Raw genomic sequence first — 20015 nt, forward strand, 5'->3', positions numbered from 1 at the left:
CAAGCAGACTCCCTCCTGAGCAGGGAACCTGATGGGGGATGGGGGGGGGCTTCATCCCAGGACACTGAGATCACGACCTGAGTGGGAGGCAGATGCTTAACTGAGTACCCCATTAGCTGTGTATCTTTAAATAGCTCCTCAAGGAGTCTGATATATATCCCTGATTTAGAGCCCACGGATTACAGAATTCAAACTAGGATTTGTCTCCTGCAGGCTTAATTTTTCATTCTGGGTGTCCTGGACTCCTAATTGAAGAGTCAGTGGCCTTCAGCTTTCCCCTTTCAGCAGCTTGTAAATAGGGATATGCATGTTCCTGAGGGCATGTGAAGGCTTTCCACAACAGGATTTCAACTTTTCTGCTTTGGAATCCTTTGGCAAAGGTCAGGCTAGATCCTTTCTCAGGAATATTTTTAAATGCATAAATTATTATATAGTACACTACAAAAAATATTTAAAAGGCTATCAAAATATTAAAATGTGATGTGCTTCCTTATTGGCCCATTACTTAAAATCTAAGGACATGTTTAATAACTGGCATGATTTCAAAAGTTAAGATTTTTTTTTTTTTTTTATTATTGGTGTTCAATTTACTAACATACAGAATAACACCCAGTGCCCGTCACCCATTCACTCCCACCCCCCGCCCTCCTCCCCTTCTACCACCCCTAGTTCGTTTCCCAGAGTTAGCAGTCTTTACGTTCTGTCTCCCTTTCTGATATTTCCCACACATTTCTTCTCCCTTCCCTTATTTTCCCTTTCACTATTATTTATATTCCCCAAATGAATGAGAACATATAATGTTTGTCCTTCTCCGACTGTCAAAAGTTAAGATTAATTTAAACTACCTTTTAAAGGGACGTCTGGGTGGCTCAGTGGTTTAGTGCCTGCCTTCAGCTCAGGTCGTGATCCTGGAGTCCCGGGATCGAATCCCACATTGGGCTCCCTGCATGGAACCTGCTTCTCCCTCTGCCTGTGTCTCTGCTTCTCTCTCTGTCTCTCTCATGAATAAATAAATAAAATCTTAAAAAAGAGAGAGAGAAAATATACTACCTTTTAAGATATTTAAAATTGAGATATGAGGGGCACCTGGGTGGCTCAGATGGTTAAGCATCTGCCTTTGGCTCAGGTCATGATTCCTGGGGTCTTGGAATGGAATCCGGTATTTGGCTCCCTGCTCAGTGGGGAATCTGCTTCTCCCTCTCCCTCTGCCATTCCCCCTGCTTGTGATCTCTGGCTTTCTCTCTCTCTGTCAAATAAATGAATAAAATCTTAGAAAATAAAAAGAAACTGGTATGAAAATCCCTGACTTCTATGTCTACTGATGCTGGTGCTACTGTAAGTTTGTTACTCATATTCATAATTAAAGGAAATGCTCAGTTTCCAGAATAGGTTACTGGAAATAAAGATGCAATTATTTTCCCCATCTGAATTTATAAACTCCTGGTTATGAACCCTTGTTTAAGGCAATATATGTATGTGGAGGGTTTTAAGGGAACAAATATCCAAATTTTCCCCTTACAACCCTTTATACCTTGTTTTTCACGTATTTCCCTTCTCCTGCTACAAGCAAGGTGTACGACTTATGCATCCCAAATGATTCGTGGCTCATGGTCAGTATAAAAACCTCTAAAGTGTCACTGAAGGAACAAGGAACAAGGAGAGAAAGCACTGCTCCTGAAAAGGAGCCCCCTGAGAGCAAGACAGGAAGAACCATGAAAGCCTACCAAGGGAAAAAGATCAGGATATACCACTCCCAAAGGTGCCACTTGGGCATACTGACTATTTGGAGCTGAAGGCAACTAAGAAATAGACAACAGGAGGAACTCTCAGCCCACACCTCCTTTCTGCCTAAAAGCAAGGCATAAATTTCACTTTGTGAAAATTACAGGTTTCCATTTGTAAAGGCAGTCTCCTTTTAGGGAAGAGATAATTTGAGTCTGCCTAACAAATCTTACTGAACAACCCTTACCTACTGTCAGTTTCTCCCATACAGTTACTTTCCCACAACTTACCTCCCCCTAGATGCCCAAACCTGCTTTCCTTTGTCTAGTCATTTCTCTACTACTTATCGCCCTTATTAAGATGGTATAGAAGCCTCTGTGTTTAAAAGTCTCTTTGGGTTTTCTCTTCAGTTGTGTGAAGTCTCCATGTGTGTAAAAATGCTAACACTGATAAAGAATCTATGCTTTTCTCCTGTCCCCATCATCTGGTTACCATTACTTGCTAATTACTTGCTAATCTGTCTTTTGAGGGGATCCCTGGGTGGCTCAGCGGTTTAGCACCTGCCTTTGGCCCAGGGCACGATCCTGGAGTCCTGAGATCGAGTCCCGGGATCAAGTCCCACGTCGGGCTCCCAGCATGGAGCCTGCTTCTCCCTCTGCCTGTGTCTCTGCCTCTCTCTCTATCATAAATCAATCAATCAATCAATCAATCTATCTTTTTTTTAAAAAATCTGTCTTTTGACAGTTTAATTTGCAGGCTGCAGGTCAAATACCTAAAGAGGGTAGAGGAAAAGTTTTTTTTTTTTTTACCCCTGACATAAATAAAAAGGTTTGTTTGCATATCTATATTGATGTCACTGTCATAGAGCACAAATTCATACTTACTTGTATTAAACAAAGTCAGACATTTTGGTTACAAAATCAAAAGTATGACATGGCTGATTGTTTATAGTGACATCTGTACTGATACTTTATACTTTTTGTTGTGTGGTGAAATCTTCTAGAAACAATAAAGTCTAAATCATTTTGGGGGGCTCATTTTGTCCTTTGACTTTCTGGAAAGGCAGTTGTTTCTGTTTTTGTCTTTTTAAAGATCTATCTATTTATTCATGAGAGACACAGACTGAGAGAGAGAGAGACAGAGAGAAAGAGAGACAAAGTTACAGGCAGAAGCAGGCTCCTCGCAGGGATCCCGATGTGGAGCCTGACCCAGATCCCGGGATTATGACCTGAGCTGAAGCCAGGCGTTCAACCGCTGAGCCACCCAGGGGTCCCAAGGCAACTGCTGTAAGCTAAATTATACAAACTCAACACCAGTTACTGATACTTATTCAGAATTTGTATGGCAGAGTCAATGGAAAGGGGAGCCATCTCTCTATGCAATGCTTATTTTTCAGTGGTATGGAACAGTGATGTGTTTACTATGTTTCTTAAAAATTTGATACCATTTTTGAATAAGCTGTAAACTAGCCCAACGCAGAACAGAAAGACATGTATGCTCTTGTATGCAAACATCATCCTACCACATGATCTAATAACAGATTTAAACAGTGGTTTAATTACTGTCAGAAAGATGGGTTAAAGCTTCAGGCATTTGGCATTCCATGCATGTGTTCTTAAGATTTCTATAAGGTTTTCTAGGCTAAAATTACATTAATCGTACTATTTGGAGCTCCAATTTTGGGCTTCAATTACAATGATGACAAATTCAGCAAATGACCCAGCTTAATATTATTCTTGAGGTTTGGCCTCACCCACTGGCACTGTGTAGAGGCAAGACATGCTGGCTAACTTTTTAGGTCTCTATTTCTGTTAGGCCTCTTGGTTTCCATGTGATCAGATCAATTCTACCCCAAGGTCAACTTCAAGTGACTCTACGAATAACTGACAACCTAGAATGTATTCCAGAAGCCTGCCAAGGTCTTGTACTCACTCATACTCAATAGCTAGCACAAGGTCAGTTTCAAGAAGTTATGGGGTATGTGCTAGAAAATATTTATATATGAGCTTAATTTGCAGTAAGGTCCATTTGGCGACATTATTTAAACCTTTGTATGGGGGGGGTCAAATCTTTTAAAAGGCTGTAATCAATTGTTAAAGGACAACAAATTTTTTAAAAAGATTTATTTATTTGACACACAGAGAGAGAGAGCACAAACAGGGAGAGTGGCAGAGGAGAGGGAAAAGCAGGCTCCCCACAAGCAGGGCGTCAGGGCTCGATTCCAGGACCCCAGTATTGTGTCCTGAGCCAAAGGCAGACACTTAACTGACTGAGCCATTCAGGTGTCCCAGGATAATGAATTCTTATAAAGTATTCCCATTTTACATAATGGTGTTACAGCAATGCCTGACGGATACAAGATGCAGAATGAAAAAGTAACAAAGCAATCTTTTTAATCAGTTGCTGATACAGGAAAACACAACTAATGTATTATCTTTATAAAAGCTTCATGGACTTTTAGAATAATGATCGAAAGAATTCTTCCCATTTCCAAATCCACTGTTCACTGAGTGCCTACATCCAATGCGCAGGGACTAGGGGATATAATGGTAGGGAGAAGTAGGCATGGTCCTACCCACACGAAACTTACAGGCAACAGAGACATAGGCATTAGAAAGTGATCACACTAATAAGGGTTACATGCCTACGGGGATAATGGCTCTGAGAGGGAAGAATACAGTTCTATGGAAGAATAGAACAAAAGAATCTGAATAAATGCTATTTAAAATTCCATGTGGCTTCTGTTAAGCCTTTCACCCTTCTACCAATCGAATTCAGGATACAACTCTAGGTAGAGAAATACCATGAACACAACTTAGAATCTCTCTTCTGAAAAAATTTAGTCACTTTGGGGAAAAAAAAGTATATTATCTCAAAAAGTCCCTCTTAAAAAAATTAAATACTCAAGGTACTGATTTTATACTAAAATATTAATAGTATTTTAAAGGTTAAGATTATTTAAAGATTATTAATTCTTATTAAGAATACTAAAGTATTACATTCTTAATATTTTAGTGATATTTTAGTAAGATAACCTATCTTACTAAAGATACTTTAATACTTCAGTATAAAATCAGCACCTTGAATATTGATTTTTTTTTAAGAGGGACTTTTTGAGATATACACTTTTTTTCTCAAAGTAGTTGAATTTTCTTGGAAAAGAAGAAGCTAAATAGCATAAATCAAAGTCCTGTTTTTGAAGGTTATTGCAAAAGTAACAAGCAATTGCAAATGCACAGTGATAAAATCCTTTCTATTTTTCTCAAGGGTATAATTTCAAAATATTCTGATGACATCTATTGACTGTAAAACCTGTGTACAAAAACATTCAGCACATTTCAACCCAGCTTAATAATTAATGAACATCCTATGTCATTAATTTATAATAAATCAAAGCTGCTTCAGAGTTTTCAAATGCACTGCTTAAGATTCAACGCCATGGTAACCAGATGATGGGGACAGGCCTAAAATTCCTTGATTTACATGTGCCAGAATATGCCTTCTGAAAAATCTAGTCAATGTTCAAAGAGTGAGTTTAAGGAGTCTGGAAGCGATCAGGTCATCTAATTACTTGCTATAATTGGTGAAAGGCTCTTCCTTACAATTAGAATAGATGCTGAAATAAAGAGACTTCCTTCCATTAACCAGAAACAGGAAAAAAATTTAATGATTATAATTATGATTATTTTAGCCATCAGGATTCTTACCTGCTCTTTCCTCTGAAGATAAATTCTGGTGCATTACTTTGGTTTTCTTTTTCTTATGTCCATACAGGATGCTGGGTCAAAAATTTTCACTGAATATGGTAAACTAACATGAACTTTTTAAAAAGAGAAGAAATAGCTTCAGAGCATTCACTCCAAACTATTTATAATTGGTACTTAATATGAACAAAGACAGACCACTTAATTTTAAGTATTCACTGACAGAAATTAATTGGTCTTTTTTTCTTGATGTTTGGTTGTTTATTTATATATGCATGTATGTATTTTTTAAGTTCTGTATTTGTTTTAAAACTATGAAAAACATATGAACAAAAATTTTGCTTTTCAATGCTTTAATCTCCAAAATTTGTGTTAGCCTCTTGGTCTCCTTCCTGTCTACCCAGGCACATGAAGCTTCTAGGATCCTCCCAAAGTGCCAGAAACTCTGGAAACAGTTAGCTAGTAGGGTCTACCCAGTTTCAACTCTAAACCACAAATGATGAGCCACATCTCACCCATCAGAATTTATTTATCATTTGACCCATTAGTGCCATTGGAAATCAAATGTTAATTTGTGTTTAGAGGTGAATGGCTCATGAAGATTTAACCCCACCCAAACTACCTATTTATAATTTAAAAAGTATCTTCAATTACCCCTTACCCACAGGTCAACATAGAGACAAGCACCTGCTTCAAGTTATGCTACCCCTTAAAACCAGATCACATGAATTTTGCAACTAGCTTTCTGGATCCTTAGACAGACACCTCCTGATTTTTTCATCTAGTATGTACCCACCCGGAAGAGAAACATCAGACATGTACTTCCGAATGCAGCACTAAAAGTACGAGGTGCCGAAGGCTGTAAGTAGCAAAGAGGCAGTAATAAAATGGAATTACCGTACACTAGTATATGACATAATTCTAGAAAAGGAATCTAGCAATATTTACCTACTGACATTAAAAAGTCCAAAATTGGGATGCCTGGGTGATTTAGTGGTTGAGCGTCTGCTTTTGGCTCAGGTCATATCCCAGGGTCTTGGGATTGAGTCCCACATCAGGTTCCCCACAGAGAGCCTGCTTCTCCCTCTGCCTGTGTCTCTGCCTGTGTGTGTGTCTCATGAATAAGTAAATAAAATCTTAAAAAAAAAAAAGAGTCCAAAATCATCAACTCCACAATCCTACTTGGGAGTTTTTAAAAGAAATAATCTAAAATATGTAAAGTCTCACATCTAAAGATGTCCATTGGGATATCATGAAAGAGATAGGCATATGCCACTCCAAAAGATGCCACTTTGGCATTAGGTATTACTTTGAGTTGAAGGCAGTTGAGATTCAACAGATGTGGGAAGAATTCTCTGCCTGTCTCCCTTTCCCCATCCACCTAACATCAAGGGAATAAATTTCAGTGACAGTACTCTTCTCTCCTATACCAGAAAAAGAAGAATGACTCTTCTCCCCAGAGACCATCAGGCAGCACAGAGATGAGTTTGCAAAAGCAAACCTTACTACATTAAACCTTATCTTCTCTGTGTATCTTCTATTTCCTTGCCACTTCATAATATATATCAGCCCCTGAAGCCCAAACCCCTTTCCTTTGTTAAAATGGTTTAAGTGCCCCAGAATCCAAATTCACTTATTTGAATTTTATGTCTTTTCTGTGAACTCCTGTGTAGGTAAAAATGAAAATTGTACACCTTTTCTCTTGTTAATCTTTCCTTTGTTAGTTCAATTCACAGTCCCTCAGAGACTTAACCCAAGAGAGTAAAGGAAATGTTTTCCCTCCCCACAACCACTTACAACTGTAAAAACTTAAAAGAAGCAAAAGTCACTGAGAGAATATTCCTTCCATGGGTTATTATCTAACCAGTAAAAATAAAAGTACTAAAAAAGTAAGGCAGTACCATGCATGCTCAAAATGTAACCCTTGATGAAAATAATTAAATGATAAATGTGCATACTGATGCCAAAAGGGAATACATAGGGCAGGTTTACAAAAAAATTGACAAACATTTTTTTGTCACTAGAAATTAGTTTATCTTCCTAATTCTTTACTAAAAACCATTTTTTTCTGTGTTCTGAAAAGGTCTGAACTTCCATTGAGTTTTTTATTTTTTGAGAGTGTGCATGGAAGGGTGGGATGGGGGGGGTGGGTAGAAAAAGGGAGAAAGAACCTCAAGCACGCTCCTTGCCCAGCATGTAGCCCGACACAGGGCTGGATCTCATGACCCTGAGATCATGACCTGAGCCAGTATCAGGAGATAGATGCTTAACCCACTGAGCCACCCAGGCGCCCCCACCAAAAATCTATTTACGTATCATAGAAAGCACAAGGAGAGGAGTCTATCCTACTCTTTTTCATTTGTAAAGATTGCCGGATTTCCTCTAGGTAGGAAGGGTCCTCAGTCACGTCCCTAACTCTCAACACAGGCATACCTCAAAGATTTTGCAGGTTCACTTCCAGACCCCGACAAATAGCCAATATCACAACAAAGCCAATCAAATGAATGTTCTGTTTTTCCAGTACATATAAAAGTTATGTTTATACTATAGTCTACTAAGTGTGCAATGCATTATGTCTAAGAAAACAATGTACTTAGCATAATTAAAAGCTACTCTATTACTAAAGTAATACTAGACATCATCTGAATTTTCAGTGAATCCTAATCTTTCTGCTGGTGAAGGGTTTTGCCTTGATGTTGATGGTTGTTAACTCATCACTGTGTTGCTTGCTGAAGGTTGGGGTGGCTGAGGTAATTTCTTAAAATGAGATAACAATAAAGTTGGTTCCATCAATTGACTCTTCACAAACACTTTCTTGGTGGCATGCAAATACTGTTTGATAATTTTACACACAGAACTTTCAAAACTGGAATCAATTCTCTCAAACTTTGCCACTGCTTTATCAACTAAGTTCATATAATATTCTAAATTCTTGGTTGCCACTTCAACAATCTTCATGGTATCTTCACGAGAAACAGATCTCAAGCAACCACTTCCTTTGCTTATCCATAAACAGCAGTTCTTCATCTATTAAGTTTTATCAGGAGATGGCAGCAATCCAGTCCCATCTCCAGGCTATACTGCTAATTCCAGTTCTCCTGCTATTCCCACCACATCTGCAGTTACTCCCTCCATGGAAGTCCTGAACCCTTCAGTCACCATGAGGGTCGGAATCTGCTTCTTCCAAACTCCTGTTAGTATTTTGGCCTGTTAATATTTGGATATTTTGGCCTCTTCCCATGAATCACAAATATTCTTAATGGCATTTAGAATAGTGAATGCTTTCCAGAAGGTTTTCAACTGACTTTGCCCAGATCCATCCACCATCTGTGGCAGCAATAGCCTTATGAAATGTATTTCTTAAATGATAAGTTGTGAAAGCTGTAATGACTCCTTGATCCACGAGCTGCAGAATGGCTGTTGTGTTACTGGGCATGAAAACAATGTTAATCTCGTTCTGCATCTCCATCAGAGCTCTTGGGTGATCAGGTGCATTGTCAATTAACAGGAATATTTTGAAAGATTTTTTTTTTCCTGAGCAGATCTTGATAGTGGGCTTAAAATATTCAGTAAACCATATTGTAAACAGAAGTGCTGTCATCAAGGATTTGTTGTTCCATTTATGAAACATAGGCAGAGTAGTTTTAGTAATTCTTAAGGGCCTTAGGATAATTGGAATGATAAGTGAGTACTGTATTCAATTTATACCCATGCCCTAGGGAGTCAGTCTTTTTAAGATTTTATTCATTTATTCATGAGAGACAGAAAGAGAGGCAGAGACATAGGCAGAGGGAGAAGAAGGCTCCCTGTGGGGAACCTAATGTGGGACTTGATCCCAACACCCCGGGATCATGACCTGATCCAAAGGCAGATGTTCAACCACCGACCCACCCAGGTGCCCCAAGAGTCAGCCTATCTTCTGAAGCTTTGAGGCCAGGAGTGACTTCTCTCTACCTAAGGAAGTCCTAGATGGCATCTTCCAACAGAAGGCTGTTTCATTTATATTGAAAAATTCTTGAGTGTAGCCAGCTTCATGAATCATCTTAACTAAATCTTCTGGAGAACTTGCTGCTTCACCTTGCACTTTTCCGTTATGGAAACGGCTTCTTCCCTTAAACCTCATGAACCAACCTCTGTAAGCTTTGAACTTTCTTCCGCAGCTTTCTCCCCCTCAGTCTTCACAGAATTGAAGAGTTAAGGCTTTGCTCTGGATTTGGCTTTGGCCTAACGGATTGTTGTGGCTGCTTTGATCTTCTAGCCAGACTACTCAAACTTTCTCCGTATCAGCTTAAAGCAGTTTCACTTTCTTATTCATGTGTTCACTGGAGTAGCACTTCTAATTTCCTTCAAAAAAACTTTACCTTTTCATTCACAACTTTGCTAACTGGCTTAAGAGGCCTAGCTCTTGGCCTGTCTCAGCCACGTGTCTTCTTCACTAAGCTTAATCGCTTCTAGCTTTTGATTTAAAGTAAGAGACACGTGATTCTTCCTTTCTTTTTTTTTTTTTTTTTTAATATTTTATTTATTTATTCATGATAGTCACAGAGAGAGAGAGAGGGGCAGAGACACAGGCAGAGGGAGAAGCAGGCTCCATGCACCGGGAGCCCGACGTGGGATTCGATCCCGGGTCTCCAGGATCGCGCCCTGGGCCAAAGGCAGGCGCCAAACCGCTGCGCCACCCAGGGATCCCCGATTCTTCCTTTCATCTGAACACTTAGAGGTCATTGTAGGGTCATTAATTGGCCAAATTTCAATATGTTGTGTCTCAGGGAATAGAGGGACTCAAGGAGAGGGAGAGAGAAAAGGGAATGACTGGTCGAGGAGCAGTCAGATCACCCCCAACTATCAAGTTCACCGTTTTGTGTGGGCACAGTTCTTGGCGCCCCCAAACAGTTAGAATAACATCAAAGATCACTGATCACAGATCACCATAACAAATGTAATGACTAAAAAGTTTGAATTATTGCAAGAATTACCAAACTGCAGAGACATGAAGTGAGTAAATGCTGTTGGAAAAATGGCATTGATAGACTTGATGGATGCAAGGTTGCAAGAAACCTTTGATTTGTAAGAAAAAATAAGTGCAATCTGCAAAGCACAATAAAACAAGTTATGCCTGTAAAAGCAAATTTGTAATTTCCTGCGCTTTGACTTGGGAGAATCCAGCCTCACCCACCATCGTGGGCCATTTAACTTATCTGTTACTGTGAGTAGCTGTGAAACTGCTGTTTTATTAGGTGTTGTGACATACAGCTCAATAAAGCAAAATCCAAGATCCATCTCGAAATTAAGGAAAAAAACAAAAAAACAAAAGCACAAACTGCTATAAGCCTTCTGGACACTGATTTTAACAGTTCCTGAAAAGACACAGCTCTTCTCTACACCAGATGAATCACATCATTTCCATTTCATATATTCTCAGGTGTGTGTATTTCTTAGGTTCCTATAGGATTATAGTTAACTCAGTTGCTAGTTGCTATTGGTTACAGATTATATAATTTATATGAGAAGTCTTCTAAAACACCACACAAAATTAACACAATTGAGAGCTACTTCAGTACAAGGGCCTCATTGTATTCCTGATACCCACCATATATCTGTAAAAAATACTTTTAAAAATATATAAATATTTAAGAATGTACTTGAGAATGTTTAATGATAAATTGCATGTGTTTGAGATCTAAGAGAACTTACACATATAAACAGATATAATCCATGTATATTAAACAGCTTTCACTTAGTTCTTGGTATTTTTTTAATTCAACTAAAGTTCTTGATTGACGTACTTGTTTTATTTTTTACCTTGACCATAATCATTGGCTAATATTAATAGCATTTAATTATAAAAAAAAATTAAACTTAAATACTTATATATCTAAATGATGTATTTTGGTCCCCAGAAAACACAAAATTCAAATATTCAAAGAATTCTTAATAAAATGTTATATAGGGGATCCCTGGGTGGCTTGGCAGTTTAGCCCCTGCCTTCGGCCCAGGGCGTGGTCCTGGAGTCCCAGGATCAAGTCCCACATCGGGCTCCTTGCATGGAGCCTGCTTCTCCTTCTGCCTGTGTCTCTGCCTCTCTGTCTCTGTGTCTCTCATGAATAAATAAAATCTTTCTAAAAAAAAGTTATGTAAAAATGTTAATCTTTGACTATACTTTATAACTCTTGTGTTACACAAAAACAGGACAACTTTACATTGCTAATATCAGATTAAGTAAATGGAAAGCTTAAATATTAACTTTACCTTCTTGGTCTTTCATCACATGTTACTTGCTGCTCAGGCAACATTATTTTATTCTATGATAAGATACTAAGAATTCATTTACATAACCTTATAATCCAGAAATGGATTATGGCATTATCTTTTGTACAAGACTAGGTCTTGTACAAAAGTACTTTTATTTTTATTTATTTATTTATTTTTAATTTTTATTTATTTATGATAGTCACACACAGAGAGAGAGAGAGGCAGAGACATAGGCAGAGGGAGAAGCAGGCTCCATGCACCAGGAGCCCGACGTGGGATTCGATTCCGGGTCTCCAGGATCGCGCCCTGGGCCAAAGGCAGGCACTAAACCGCTGCGCCACCCAGGGTCCCCACAAAAATACTTTTAATGGAGAAAGATTCCCATATATTAAAAACTTAACCTAAGTTTTGAAATTAGTTTATAGTTCAATTGAAATTTATCTATTTATGTCACCTTGAGGTTCTGAAATATAAAAAAAAAGTAAATTATATTGGCAGGATACATGTGCTTGCAATGTAGTATTAAACTTCAGAGAATATTCACCAATGACTCAGTGAAATGCTCTGAGAAAGGATTGGTGACTTAATATGATGTGCATTTTATTTATTTTTTTAAAGATTTATCTATTAGAGAGAGAATGTGTGTTTGAGTGAGGGGAAGGGCAGGGGGAGAAGGAGAGGATCTGAAGCAGACTCCTTGATGAGTGGGGAGACTGACCCAGGGCTCCATCTCCCAACCCTGAGATCATGACCTGAGCTGACATCAAGAGTCATACCCTTGGAATGACTGAGCCACATAGGCGCTCCTATGATGTGCATTTTAGACTATACGAAGTCCATCTTGGAACTTTAACACCTTTCAGTTGTGTGACAATATGCATTTCTACCTTGATGCTCTTCTTGTCGATTATAGTTTTCCCCCAGCCTTTCATTCTACTTTATTTCTAGAACATATCCAGCAGATTCTTACTTTAAACTTAAGCAACTCTGGCTGGACAGGAGATTCACTAGCAACACGCATTTCTCAAAAAGAGAATTTTTAACTCCTGTCCTTGAAACACCCCTGCCTAAGCTCTTCCTTATGAACATCTGTGTGTTTTGCTCTGGAGGGATAAGTTAAACCCCACTTAATATACGCAGATTTCAAGAGGTTTAGATGAGTGAATGACAGTATTTGGAAACTTCAATTGTACTGATGCTTGTTTCAAAGACCACTTAATCTCAATATCCTCAGCGTCAGAAAAGTAAAAGTTACAGAAAATCAGAGGATCATTTTCTCTAAGAGAATTTCTGCCAGATTTTTATACAGTTATAGGGCTAACTAATATATTTTAAAAGTTTGGTATTATATGATTTATTTATTTTTTTTGGTATTATATGATTTAAAAGGCAAATCATATACTCAGTGTTTACACAGGAATTAAAATAACTTCAAAAACAATTGCCATTTATTGAATATTTATTATGTTCCAGACTGTACTAGATGCTTTTTTAAAAAAAGATTTTATTTATTTATTCATGAGAGACACAGAGAGAGGCAGAGACACACAGGCAGAGGGAGAAGCAGGCTCCCTGTGGGGAGCCCGATGCAGAATTCGATCCTGGGATCCCTGATCACGCAGAGCCACTGAGCCAAAGGCAGACGCTCAACCACTGAGCCACCCAGGTGTCCCTGTACTAGATCTTTAAGCATTTTGTCTCATTCAATTTATTCCTCACAGTAAGCCTGCATTTAGATAATACTCTCCCCACTGCAGAGACAGAAGCCAAGACTCAAAAAAGTTAAGAAATCTGTCCAATGTATATGGCAAAATCATGGGTAAAACCATCATCAATTTGGCTTTAAAACCTAGTATCTTAACCACTACACTAGTGTTTTCTAAATTAAAAAAATATTATATATATATATATATATATATCATTAAAAACTGTACCTTCTTACTCTTTTGGTGAGTTTTCTTCCCCTAATTAATGATTACTTTGATGAATACAGAATATATATACAGTCATAAAGCAATTACATTTTTCATTTAAGGAAATAACTTTAGTTCATCTTTAAGTACCACTGTATAACCTGCTTAATGGATTACAAATCACTTTCTTGCGTATAAACTTACTTGACCATCTTAACTTGATTAGGGCAGGCATGACTGCGGCCAGGGTAGGGGATGGAGGCTTGAGGGGTTAAATGGGATTTCCCTGTGGTCACAGTGTTAGATAGAGGTGATTGTGGAAACTGGTCTCTTGACTCTAAAGTGCAACATTTTATCTTCCTGATAGAAGTTTGGATTTTTAACGTAGCTTTGAGAGTGCCTAGTGTTTTTCCAAAGCCTCGTTTAACATATTTTTAAGCTTTTAAAAAATATGACAACATAAAATTCCTGGTGAAGGAGGGGCAATTTGCTGTGATTACCACTGAGCGTGTGGAGCTGAGCAGGAACCTCACCCAGGGTTTAGAGGAAGAAGGAGCTTATCTGGCCTGTGACCTGGCATTTTATCATTAAATTATCTCTCTAGAGTCCTTACTTTAACTATTTTTCACAAAGGAAGTAAACTTTCTTGGTTTTCTGTTCTGCTTGGCACACGGTTAATCGCCTGTAACAGAAGATAGTAACATTTCCCACTGACTTTTTCTTTTCCTCCCAAAGTTGGAACAAACTGCTAGTGCTTTATCAGCCACAGCAATAATTGTCAGGTTCTCATGCAGTGAGACTTCTTATTTTATATACCAAACTGTATCCTCGTTTGTTATTTTGTGTGTTTTATAAAGAGGCCCTACTGAAGCCTAGGGATTGATGCATTAATTTCATAAACTGACTAGGTGCTTGCTGCTTGGTAGGCATGGTCATAGGTGCCTACAGCGGTGAACAAAACAGACAAAATTCCCTGCCCCCATCGAGTGTACATTGTAGTGTGGGAAAACAGACTCTAAGCATTATTACATTAGGAAGTGATAAATGCTCAGTGAGAACAGGCCAAGTAATTATAGGGAGTAGTTTTTGTTTAGAGGGGGTCACTCTTCCACCGACTAGTTACCCCAAGGGAGCCTGATGGTGAGAACAGGTTCTGCACCCAGAGCTGTATGGGCTTCCATGAACGAACAGAGGTGATGCCACGGAAAGTGTGGAGAGATAGGGATCCAATTTTCTTACTGAGTAACTGTATTTCATTTGATTCAAGCAATCTTATTTCATCACATTTAAATAATTCGTTATGAAAACCAGTGCTGATGCCTGGGTGGCTCAATGGTTGAGCGTCTATCTTTGGCTCAGGTAATGATTCCAGGGTTCTATGATCAAGTTCGCATCGGGCTCCCCAAGGGAGAGCTTCTTCTCCTGCCTGTATCTTGCCTATGTCTCTGCCTCTCTCTGTGTGTCTCTCATTCTCTCATGAATAAATAAAATCTTAAAAAAAGAAAACCACTGCTTATAAGATATGCAACTATGTCTACTCTAATACTTGACTACTATATGTAAATATGCTTTCCACACAGAAAGGTAAATCTCCATAAAATAGAGTCATTAAGTACAAAATGAATTTGAAAGTGAGTTAATGGAACTGAAAATGAACTAATACAGGTGTTAATAACACTAATTTTTTTCTGGGAAAATGGGCATTAAGTAAGGCATTTTACTACTTCTATGTACACATAATCCTGCAACTAGAGATTATTCCCATTGTATAATGATATAAACACACTTATAGAATATAAATAACTTGTCTGATGTCACAGAGCTATTAAGTGTCAGAGCTAAAAGGAAAAGTGAGGTCCAGTTCCGAAGACATATCTAATTAATATGCCACTCTGACTCCTTATACTCCTAAAATAACAAAAGCAAAACACTGATTCACACTACAATCCATCTCCCAATGGTTACTGGGTACTGACACTATATGTAACATTTCTATCCTAAATCAGATGTATTTTTATTATAAAATTTGCAAATCCTACCTACGAAAACGAAGATCTTTAATATTTTATGAGGACAAATAATTTAGTGAGTAAAGAATATTTATTACTCTTAAAAATTAAACTTGATAAAACAGCTCAAGATATTTCTAGAGAAGAAAGTAGGAGGATCAAAATCACTCCAAAATGTAGTATGTAGGACTTGAAAGCCTGTGCTTTTTCTCCATAAAGCCTATGTGATTCACCTTTTATATGCCACGAAAACAAAAGCATTCTAATGAGAACTCTAAGAAGAAAATACAGGCAACAGCTGATTAAAAAACTAGGAAACCAAGAGGTACGCAAGAGAAGCATGACTTTTCTTTTTAAGCAGGAAAAAATAGCACTTCCCAAATATACCCACCCCTCTAAATAGAAAAGCAATCACATTTCCCCAAATTCTCCTGATTCTTTGTATCCAGATACAAATATTAAGAACATCTAGAAATCATCAGGGATGCCTGGCTGGCTCAGTTGGTAAAGCACCAACTTGATATCAAGGCTGTGAGTTCGAGCCCTATGTTAGGCTTAGAGATTACTTAAAAATAATAAAGTATCAAATGTTTAAAAAAATCATCAACAAATTATGTACTAAAATTTTCTCTGGACAGAAGCATAACAATGTGTGCGGCTCGCTATGGCCTAGATCCAGCACTTTAAGAAGACTCTAGGAATTGTCAGGGATTTCATGGTGGCTTTTCCCAAAAGAAAAAAAAAAGTAGGAACATGGAAAATGGAGCATAATGATAGTTTGCTTCTAATTTTCATAGAAGCTATCACATGGCTCCAGGACAACAAAGACAGAAGTATAAATCCATCATCTATAGAACATAATAAAGGTCAATCCATTTAATTAAGCTTTCCACTCCTTTTTCTAAGAACATTAAAACCAGTCAAAAGGTTTTAAAACAAAACAAAAGATTTTCTAATGTGTACTTGTGCCTGTTTTAAGTGTTAAAAACTGGTTTAGAGATTGAATAAGGAAATTCAGGAATCAGGCAGAGTTTTAAACACATGTTGAGTCCCAGAACTTACAGTCCGGCTTGTTGTTTTCCATCCTAAAATCCTCCTTTCTTGAATAGGTCGCAACATATCTGCATGTCTCCCTCTTCCTTGCTTTGAGTTCCTCCACAGGTCAAACACCAAATAATCAGTGAAGGGCCCTTTTAATAGTCCTAAGTATTCAGCCTCATACAGCCTGAGGTACACTGGGGGATGCACTGGGGGAGGCACGAGGGCAATGGTTCTCAATGAGAACCACAACTCCCCAGCCACTGTTTTTAAACACTAACCTTGTTCACTGAACCAAGTAAAAAGTGAGAATGGCTTCTGTTCAAAAGAGCCAGTGAAGCACAAATGGGTGTGGCCTGGGAGCAGGGGAGGCCTTCCCTGGTTAAGAAATGGTTGCTAAATATCCGTTCAAGCTCAGGGATTCCAATTCAGCTGGGGCCCCAACCAGGATGTGCATGAAGCACATATTTAAAAACTTAACCGTTTTCCAAAACCATCTAAGTGTTATTTTTTTCCCCAGACTCTTCTGCCTTTTGGTTTCCTGATGTATTAAAAATGACATTTAAAACCCTGAAGATTATGGCTGATTTTGTTCCCATACCAAAAGCATCTGCAAAAGGTGATCATTTAGGGTCAGTCAAGCAGAGAGACTCCTGTTCTTTTATGCCCTATACTGAGAACAGACATGGAGCTGCTGAAAAACCACATGAAATGAAGTTTTGTGGCTCTTGAGGAGATTCCCAAAGACTGACTTGCTTTAGCCAGATCTGGACATTCTGAAGGTCTTCCACAGAGGAGAGGAACAATCAATGAATATAAATGTGGAAATTTTAGAAATTATTTCTAGATAAATTCTGGGGACCTATGCTGATTTTTTTTAAGCCAGTGATAAATTACATTGTAAACTTTAAACTCAACATCTATAATTTTACCTTAGGCTTATCTTTAGAATGGCTTTTGTCTAAGGGCATAGAGGGGAAACAGGAAAAGATATCATGCAAGTCCTTGCTGGGTCTGTATGCAATTTAATCACATGTGGCATAGGAGCTAGAATACTGTGATTAAAACCAGTTAACGAGTTTGGAGGAACATTGACCAATTTGAAGAAAGAAATACAATTTAAAAAAAAAAAGAAAAAAAGAAATACAATTTTTAAAAGAAAACAAAACCTTTTAAGCCTTTCTGATAGGACTTAATCCACTAAAGAAACCGGACACATAGGATATCTAAGATGTTTGTGTGCCACTGGACTTGGCAATCAACGTTTTTTAATGCTCAGAGAACTCAAGACTACTTACATCTCCAAAGCTGCCTAAGTCCCATCATTTTCCCCAACTGGTTGCTTACAAGTAGCCCATAGAGACAACATCTCTAGTGCAAGGCTCCTCAACCCTGGTACTACTGACTTTTTAGGGTTTTTTTGTTTGTTTGTTTTAAAGATTTTATTTATTTATTCATGAGACACAGAAAGAGAGGCAGAGACACACGCAGAGGGAGAAGCAGGACTGGATCCCGGGACTCCAAGATCACACCCTGGGCCAAAGGCAGGCTCTAAACTGCTGAGCCACCCAGGGATCCTACTACTGACATTTTAAGACTGGATAATCTTTGCTATGGGTGGCAGGGGATGAGGAGGGAGCTTTGTAGGACATTATGGGACAGCAGCATTCTGGGACATTGTGTATGCTAACTGTACCACCACTACAAGCACCCCCACCCTGAGTTAAGATGATCAAAGTGTCTTCAGACTTGGTCAAATGTCCCTGGAAGGAAGGGAGAAGGGGACAAAATGACCCTTGGTTCGCTTGTTTGTTTATTTTTAAGATTTTATTTATTCACGAGAGACACAGAGAGAGGCAGAGACATAGGTAGAGGGAGAAGCAGGCTCTCTGCAGGGAGCCTGATGTGGGACTCAATCCCAGGACCCAAGGATCACACCCTGAGCCAAAGGTAGACAGACATTCAACCACTGAGCCACCCAAGGTATCCCTTGGTTTAAAAAAAAAAAAAAAAAAACATCACAGCTCTACGGGCTTCAAATAAATGGTACTCTTTTCCCCTTGCTTTCTCTCCAAGCAGGGCTAAGTGCAGTAGGGAAGCTAGATAGGGCATCTTTTCCTGTAGTAAGACTATTTCCCCCATGTCTTCCAATGATTGCACTGTTGTGTTTTTTTCCCCAATAGACTTTAATGCCGCTAGAGGGATATGGTATGAACATTACAGGAAAGGCAGGTCCATGTTCACTATGCTGGGACTGGAAGTCATAAACCAAGCCTTATAAACTTCTTTGTGCATGTTTGGTATAATGGCTAGGGTACGATTAATATTCAAATACTGCCTGAATGTCTAAAAAATTAGAAGAATTCTCCAATTCTGCTTCTCCAAAGCAACCACATTCATGAGACAGTAATAAACTAAAGGACAGGAATTTTTGAGGGGCACCTGGGTGGCTCAGTGGTTGAGCGTCTGCCTTTGGCTCAGGGCATGATCCTGGGATCGAGTCCCGCATCATGCTTCCTGCAGAGAGACTGTTCTCCCTCTGCCTGTCTCTGCCTCTGTCTCTCACAAATATTTTTTTAAAAAAGAAATTTTTGAGGCACATTATTAAATATCAACTTCTTCCCCTAATTCCAGAACCATATATCCAGTAAGGTTCCATTAATATTAAGACATACCTGACAGCACATTTAAATATAATAAAGACAGGAACTAGGAATGTATCAAACAAAACCTAATTCCTATTAGCAAACTTAAAAAAACTTTCATTCCCTCCCTCAACCTATGTATTTGTATTTCAGACTCAAAGGTAACTAACTCAGTTATCTGTTTCCAGTTAATGGAAGATTAGAAGCAGTTCTGAGTGGACAAGAAGTTGTCATGAGTCTCCTAACTGGTCTACAAATGGCATTGATCTTGACCCACAGTAGCAGTCACTGACACAGCTGCAACACTAACATTTTCTAGATTGCAAATATAACCAAGCAACTTCTTTGATTGCCTCAGTTTTCTTGGCATAAACTCCAGCCACCCTGGCATCAAAGTCCTGCTCTCCATGAACCACAGCATCACCTGCTGTGGGTCTAGCTGGCAGTCTCCTCTCCAGCCTTACATACAGCTATGCTGAGCTGCATTTCCCTGCTTGGTTTTCCAGGCACCATCAATGTTGTACACGATGCCGCCACTCCTTGGAAGAATCTTCTCTTGCCCTTATCTAGCTACTTTCCCTAAGCCTCTTCTCTGCTTTTATCAAATCCTCAGAAATTATCCATAGTACCTTACCATGTCATCACATTCATCCTTCTGCACTGTGATCAAGCTGTGTACATACCTGAGATGGACAGGTGGGAAAGAGAAGGGGTAACAGAAAAATCTGCCTT

General features: G+C 38.6%; 1 protein-coding gene across 13 annotated transcripts in view; it reads right to left on the reverse strand.

Moving 5' to 3' along the window:
• Positions 1-20015, reverse strand: part of MAP7 (microtubule associated protein 7) — a 173659-nt gene that overhangs the window by 82165 nt on the left and 71479 nt on the right. The window contains exon 1 of one of the 13 annotated variants that reach the window (XM_077894312.1): positions 16663-16682. The exons of the other annotated variants lie outside the window; for them this stretch is intronic. The gene's annotated coding sequence lies outside the window, so the exon portion shown is untranslated. Of the gene's footprint in view, positions 1-16662; positions 16683-20015 lie in introns of those variants that run through there. 13 annotated transcript variants of the gene reach the window in all.

The sequence above is a fragment of the Canis aureus genome, chromosome 1 (genome assembly GCF_053574225.1).
Source record: "Canis aureus isolate CA01 chromosome 1, VMU_Caureus_v.1.0, whole genome shotgun sequence".
NCBI classification, from domain to species: domain Eukaryota; kingdom Metazoa; phylum Chordata; class Mammalia; order Carnivora; family Canidae; genus Canis; species Canis aureus.